We start from the raw sequence: 8,838 nt of genomic DNA on the forward strand, positions 1-8,838 counted from the left end.
CACAAAATGTTAGGTGTACAGTCTTATATCCACCACCTCTTTGTTGGGACAAGGGACATTATAGTGAACTATTTGGAGATGAATTTTTGGACACAGGCATGTTTTAGCAAAGATTAATTTGTAGTGTTTGTGAACAAAGTTTGGCAATTATTAGATCTTTAATGGGTATGGTTCTACTCTAAATTTTGTAGTGGAACATAGGGAATTCAAAATGCATGGCTATGATTGTTGGAGTTCAAGTAAGATATTGTTGGGAATGTGAAGCCCAATAGTCACATGACACTTCAGATTTCCTTCTTTTCATCTTCTAGTTGAATGTGCTTGCATATATACATGTGCATAGTCATGTATTGAATATTGCTTAATGAATAATAAAGTGGGTTCCCTGTTGAGAGTGGATGCAGCCACAAGTTATGGTGAACCACTATAACTTCTTGTCTCTTTGTTTATTCATCTTCTTATTTGTATATTTTAGTTTAGTTGCATTCATTATTTTTTCTTGCTCATTTTGAGTCTACAAAACTCTTATAGAATAAAGAATAATTCTTCTTCTTATATTACATAGCATGATTTGGACTATATTCAACAACTTAATGAAAATGGTAGTAATATATAGATTTTGGATGTACCATTATGCCCTCAACTTTGTTTCTCTATATGCCTTAATACATTTCAAGACCTCAATTTTAAGTTTTCACTAGTAGTAAAGCTCCACAATCTTTTTTACATGACTTAAAAATAGTAGCTTTGATGTAAATGGCAATATTGTTTTAATTGAAACTCTACAATAAAATTTTCTTGGTGTACATAAAATGATAAAATACACCCAATCAAACTCAACTCAAACAAATCTTTCCAATTAACCTAATTGTATTCTACAAAGTGTCATGCTAGGAAAGTTATTTCTCTTTACTTTTTAGAGGACTCCTTTCACACACTCAAAATATTCTACTATGTTGATATTAATATGAAAATTTTTAAATCAAATGAATGCATCATTGTTGTTGATGCATAATAAAGCTCGGATATTAAATTTTAATCAATATTTTTTTTCATTACATTGCACTAGTTTATCAATGGTGTTATTTTCTAATGAATTCTATTAATAAGTACCATATATCAACTATAATCTAAGTTATAAATCTAAATCTAAATAATTAACTAGGTTAATGTAATATATGAAATCATCCAATATAATTTAATTTAAATGATCTATTTTAAAATTAAAAAAATACATAATTATTTTTGTTTCCTCCTTGTGTAAATGAAGAAATATTTCATGAAGGAAATAATCATGAAATTACCCTTCTTTGAGAGGAATAATGGAAGATACTAGAAAATTATTGAGCATATTACCACACAATTATGGATTAATATATAATATATATCAATTTTGAATTTTATGTTATTTATATAAGGGTTTGAGGGAGTACTCAAACATCTTAATCTACCTTTTTTTTTTCAATTATTTATTTATTTATATTTACTTCTTATTTTTTGGATATTATCTTCTCTCGTATATTTTTTTATCTTTCAGTTGCGATTCTTTCTATTTATTTTCTTTATATATTTGGGTCTTTCAACCTTTAGGCTACTCTTTCTTTCTTCCTTATATTTATTCAAGATGTATTTTCCTTGCTTCTCACTCCTCATATATGGTTATATTTTCTATGACCGTAAGAAGTGGGGTCGCAATTTCGTAGAAGTCAAATCTAAGGAATTTTACTTCTCAGAAATAGGTACTCGATTTTGCTAGAGTCGGGTACGCATTTCTAAATTCATGTTTTGGGCACCCAAGTTGAGATTTAAAAATTGGGCACCTGATTTTTAAAACTTGGATCGAGTGCCTAAGGCATTTAAAAATTGGGGACCCGATTACTTTACAAATCAAGTACTTGATTTGCTTCAAATCGAGTACCCCATTTTTGAAAAATTGGGTACACAATTTCAAAAACTAATATAAACCTAATTTTGGCATTTTTGAAGTCATTGGGTAAAAGCATAGATCTGTGTCACCGTTTGTGATACAAAAACCTGTTTTGGTCAAATCTCATTTCTCTATCAAAACTCAATTTTAAAAAAAAACTAAAAATACCCTATTATAGATTTCAGATTCAATATCATCATTATATAAATTTTTGAGTGTTTTGATTAGTTATAATATGCTATAATCTAAAAATATTATAAGTCGATATTTCAACATTTCAGAAGATGCTCTCTCAAAAAATGAAAAAAAATAGTAAATCATATCAAAAAAATAAAAAATATATATTTATCACTAGAGGAGAGAATCCTCTTCATGAATATGTAATTTTTTTTTTCAAGAAGGTATAGATTTGATAGGGAAGTTTTGACGGGAGGAAAAAACTGTTGGATTCTGACAAGGTCGAACTTGAGTACTTATAACAAAGAAAATATACATAAAAAATAATTATTTCTTTTTTTGTGCACTAGCTATACATGTCATCTATAAAATATTTTCAAATCATAACAAAAAAAGATGATTTGCACATACTTGTTTGACGGGAACTACATCCTATATTTTTTACAGTTAAAAAAGGGACTTCAAAATAAAATAAAATGAATAAATTCTTAGTCAAAAAAATAATAAAAATTATAGGCATAAAATTCATACAATTCTACACATTTCATCAGTTTACATCATCTTCATATTTTAAATGCAAATACCATTTTTTTTGTCATTAACGTTGAACTGTCACATTCTGATATCACTTTTCTTTATAAAAAGGTGACACAGGTCTGTGCTTTTACCCCATTTTCATGACTTCAAAAATAGAAGCCTGGTTAGAGACAGATTACGAGAACTTGATTTTTAGCTTTATCGACCACCCCTTGTTGCTAGTCTTTGATATACTAGGTATTTTAATATGTTTTGTACTATTTTACTTAATTTTTTTAGTTTTACGTTTTATATGTACGTTAATTTATTATTTTTTTTTCCTGTTTTAATATACATAAAATTGTAAATTTACATTGCTAATGAGTATATGTTTAGATTATTGTATCTGCTAATTAAAATATAGTTTCATAAATGTTCATTCAAAAAATTATTATTTTAGATGTTTTGAAATGTATTTAATTTATTTATTTATTATAATGTTGAATGATTAAATTAGATGTAGATTCATTGTTTAAACATTTAATTACAAATAAGTATAACCTTGACCTAGAACCATATAACCTCGACCTAAATTCATTGTTTAAACTATAATATTGACCTAGAACCATATAAGCTTGACCTAAATTTATTGTTTAAACTATAACCTCAACCTTAACCATATAGTTATGTACAATAAAACCCTAAACATATATAACTAAGTACTTAATCACATAACACCTCACCAAGGGATCCAAACACAAAACTTAGTATTTAATGATTTTACTTAAATTGTATTGTACTTTGTTTCATGGATAGAAAATGGATGATGTAAACTATTTATAAATGTATATTCTTTCAGCCTTTCATACCCTGTGACATGTATAGTGGATGATTGTGCATTTCAAATTAATTTTCCAAGTGGCATTCAAAACAAATGTATAAATTATTTAAATGGATTGAACTCAAGTAGTTATTCTTTCATGTGGATGTGTTATTTATTTTATTTTTAGTACTTATAATTATTTAAAAATGAAATGTAAATGTGCTCATTAAGGAATGTAATCTCTTATGTTTTTTTATAAATCTAACTTATTGTATGTATGTTATTGCTTTCTTAGTCAAACTTTTGATTAGTTCTTTGGATCCCTTGGTTGGGCATCATTTAGGATTAGCTATAATCCCAATTTTATCCAAAACTCTAATCATAACCCTTATTGTCATCCTAACCATAATCTTAATTTGCTAAAACCTACACCAAGTAATACATAAATAATTAAATAACTAGATCCTAAGAACCAAGTACTAATTTTATAAATGTCAAACCATAATCGTAACCTTATTTATGATAAACTAAATTATCCTAGAGGAGCATCATATCTACATCTACATGTCATACATGTGAATCTAAAAACATTTACATATCTAATTACATCATTTATTACATAGGAAGGATTTAAAATTTTTATTATATTATCCATGCATATCATATCAAAGAATCATATAGAGATATGTCATTTACTACATCCGTCATAGATAATTGAGAAGGGTACTTAGGTAAATTTATATATAACACTATATTATAAGAAAAGGAAAACACCATATAGGAGCATCTCATGTATAAACTAAAAAAATTACCATGACACATGTAATGAGATCAAATAATATTTGTAAGATTCATCAGATATAATATCAATGTATGGGGGTGATATAATCAAAATATCAAAAAAAGAGTGATATCGAAGTATTATATCTTAATATAACATTTTAAAAAAAACTAACACCCGGGTAACCCTAAACCAAATTGAATATCAAACTAGATTGAAAGATAACCCCAGCCCTTAACTAATTAATATTATACTTATAAACCAAATTAAATTAAATAATGATCATAAACCTAATTATATATCCCAACTTAATAGGACAAACCAAATTTAACCTTGAATCCTTTCCCTAACCATTAACCAAATTGAACCCTTACCCTAAGATTGAACCAAATTAAACGTTGGCCTTAAGACTAAACCAAATCACCCTAAACTTAAACCTAACTCAATAATATATTCAACATTTTAAAACAAAATGTAAACATAACATTTTTGAATTAATGTTGGTTTTTAATCTAAAACCAAATTTAACTCTTGTCCTAATTGAAACCTAAGCATAAACCTAATCAAACAATAAACCAAATTGAACCCTAATCCTAAAACTAATTAAACATTGATATCAAGGTCTCAAAATGATACATCATAAAAAGAAAGAAAGAGAAGAATGAATCAGGAATCCAATTAAATAACCCTCCCTCACCATCAAGAGGTGGAGGTGGAACATCAGTGTGAGTAGGAGGGACTATACCCTTGCATGCCCAAGAATATATCTAGAGAAGTAAATAACTTTTCTTTCCACTAGATGTCTAAACCTTTATATCCTAAGTGAGTATTCATCATAATAGTAAACCTTGGTAGCTCAGATGACCACCTATGTCTAGACTATCACATGGTACTATCCTACTCTCAATAGTCTCTATAGTCCCCTAATGGCATCTTCTTATGTGGGCTCTCCTTTGGCTTCCTACTCCAAAGGCCCATGACAAAACATCAATAATTTAATATTAAAAAAACAATTTTAAAAAAGGGGCATTGATTCATTAATTAATCCTAACATAATTAATCAAATCAAGTTTTTAAATCCTATGGCTAGAATTATTAATTAAATGCATTAATTAAAATGATCAATTATCCATATCATCACTAATGGAGAATGAAATTAATTCCCACCAATAAAGCCTAATCATGTATTGATCAATCAAGGATTCAGCCTCCACCACTCGTGCAGAATGAATCCAAACCATTGAACTCCTAGAGATTTCTATAAATGTGCCATCAACTCAAGCTTTTGAGATATCTACATTTTTTGTAATAAGGTTATGCAAATCATTCTAGTTGATTTTCAAGTGCTTCTGAGTGAATTATGGGCAATTTCAAGAGCTAATCCATATTACAAGATCATAATCTCATTACACTTTATAGCTTTCTAGCATCATGTAGGGTCTATTTAGTGTGACTTGAGTTCACATGATTACATCCATTTTATGATTGCATGCACCTAATTTACAAAATATTAAACCTTGACATTAACTTTTAAATTCTAATTATGTCAAGTCAAAACCCTTATCCTAAACCTCTATTTCCTAAATTCTTAACCCTTAGACTAACTAAGTTATCCTAAATGGTAAACCTTTATCCTAAAAATAATCATAAATGGTAAGCCCTTCTCCTAATTCTAAATAAAAATATTATACTTAAATTTTAAACCCTAATCTTTACCTTAACTATGATTTAGATGTATAAGGTTAGGGTTTAACATTTAACATTTAAGATTAGGATCTAGAGTTAGGATTTGTATTCAATTCTAGAATATAAATAGGATCTAAACTATTATAATTTAGATTTATGATTAAGGTTTATAAATCAGATTTATGATTAAGGTTTATGATTAGGGTTTATATCTAGCAACTCATTAAAACACCTTAAGAAAAATGATAATTTATGAAGTTTAAGTATTTATGATTAGAACAAGGATTATGATTAGAATTAGGATTATTATATGGTCAAGGATAGGGTTCATGTATTAGTTCATTAGGACGTGATCTAGACTTATAGTTTGCATTAAAAAGTGGATAATATTTAGGATTCAAACTATAATCATAAATAATTTAATCAAATCATAATTCTATCTCTAAGCTTTCATTCTAATTGTATCCTTAACTCTCATCCTAATGCCATCTATTATATATCCTTTAAACAATGGGACCACAATAAATATTCGAAACCTAAATATAATTCTAACTAAAACCATAATCCTAGGTAAGTTCCCTAACATTAAAGGACCATAATCATTATAATAATCTTAAGCTTAGCCATCATGAAAACTATAAACATAACAAAATTGTAAACCATAACCTTGCCATAATCTTAACTTTGTTTGACTTAACTTTGTATAAATTTGGTATTTAATGTTCAATTTGACTTAAGTGTTTAACTTTATTTATTTATTGAATATGATTTTAATCAAGATATGTGCATTTATATATCTAGTTGATATTTTAGATTTAAATTTCATTAAATAGTAATTTTGTCATTTTTAATGTTGTTTAAGCATATATGCAGATTATATTTGATGGACCCAACACCACCCCTTCCCCCTCCCACACCCTTGCCTCTACCCCCTCCATCTCCACCAACACCTCCACCTCCACCTCCACCCCCACCTCCACCACCCACCATAGATGAACTCCATGAAACCATGAGGCATAATTTTAATGACCTCATGCATGATATAGAGGCTATCCAATATGAGACCCACCCCCATCCTCACCTACTACATCTTGCAAATAGAATGCAAGGCATGATTCACTTCATACATCATTTAGATTCTGACACTGATTCATGTAGATTGTTTAGGGAAAGCATGTGTACCTTCTATTCCAATGACTTATCATACAGATAGGTTCATAACCTCAATATAGGTAAAAGAAATTTTAAAAGTTATATTTTAAACCCTAAGATAGGTGAGGAAATTAATTAAAAGAAGCCTCACATTTGCATTAGGTGGTGTACACATCCACGTATAGCAACACATTTTTGGGAGTGGTGGTGGATGGTATTTGACCATCCACCACACACTAACCATAAGGTGTCCATGTACTTCCTTAGGAAGCTATGGGCTGAGTTTGAGTTGGGTTTGAAACCCAATTATTTTGATATGAAAGCATTTCAGGGGGTTGGTGGAGGGATGCCTCAAGATACGCCAGGGGCAAAGTTGAGCGATAGAATGAGAAATTGTAGGTGAACCTAGCCCCTTGTACCTCTTCATATGCCTGTTGTCCTTATTCCTCACCACCATCAAGTAGTTTCATCTACTCTTACCCATTTGAGTGCCCTTTTGGACAATTTAGTATATCAGTGGATGTAGGTAGCACATGCTCCTCCACTTGGACATATTTGTACTAGTTTTGGAGGCATATGCATAGGCCCCCAAAGTGATCCTGATGCAGCACATGATGACCATTATGCTGAGGGTGTTGATTTATATGATGATGTATACGCTGCCCATATTGATGGTAGTGACAAGATACATGTATCATCATTTGTTGACCTCATGCAACAGGGAGAGGCTAGAGAGAGTCAAGAGCAGCAGGTAAAATTTTAATTTTAATTTAAATATAAAGTAAACATAATTATTTACTTTTGACATACATGTGTAATTGTATTAACCATATTAATTTGTACTTTTGAAATAATAGAGGATGGATGATATTGTTCCTCCTAGGAAGCAATATACTCTTTTTTTGAGACCTACAAATGCTGACATCCCTTATATGGTATGCACTTTGAATTACACTATAAAAATGTACATTTGAACTTGAATTTAATAACATGTGCTCATATGCTCTTTCTATATCATTTTGTAGGGATTTTCCACAGCTACACAATTTGATGTTAGTACAGGTCCTGTTCCAATTACCACTAAGGTATAGCCTCAAGTACATATGGTATGAACTTTTGACTAAAGAAAAATAACTTTTACTATTAAATTATGTATGTACATTTCTATTAACTTATAATCTAAAAAATTTTGACTCACATGTATTTATATTTTATGTGTTTTGATTTTATGAACAAGAGCCATAGCGTACTCATCCATACATGCCTCGATATAGTCTATTTTTGACTCCATCTTATGATCATCGTGCTAGCATAATTGTAGACACATCTGTGACATTGGCTACTACTCAGGTATGATATATATACATGTTAAATTTATAGTGTATAAAACATGTAGTGTACAAATTATGTACCTTTTAGTTTTCATACTTTGTAATTATTCATGTATACATAATTTTGACTAAATGTTTATCTATCCATAATTTTAGGACTATGTCACCATGAGTGTTGCTAAGAGCACATGACTTAACTAGATGGAGGTACCTACATTATCATTTGAGGCCAGTATTGTGATTTATGTACATAATGTATAGTTCATTATGCTCTAAAATCAAATTTTAAAAATGTATGTATTGTAAATTACAGGACCTCACCATTGCTGCATTTGGGAGTTTTCACAGTGCGCCTCCTCCCGTTATTGAGGGACACCCATCTCATGTGGTATTTATTTTATTATGTAGTGAATATTTAATTTATTTGCAACCTAGATTTTGAAAC

This window comes from Cupressus sempervirens, chromosome 9 (assembly GCF_028749045.1).
Source record: "Cupressus sempervirens isolate cs-2001-9-10 chromosome 9, ASM2874904v1, whole genome shotgun sequence".
Taxonomy (NCBI): Eukaryota; Viridiplantae; Streptophyta; class Pinopsida; order Cupressales; family Cupressaceae; genus Cupressus; species Cupressus sempervirens.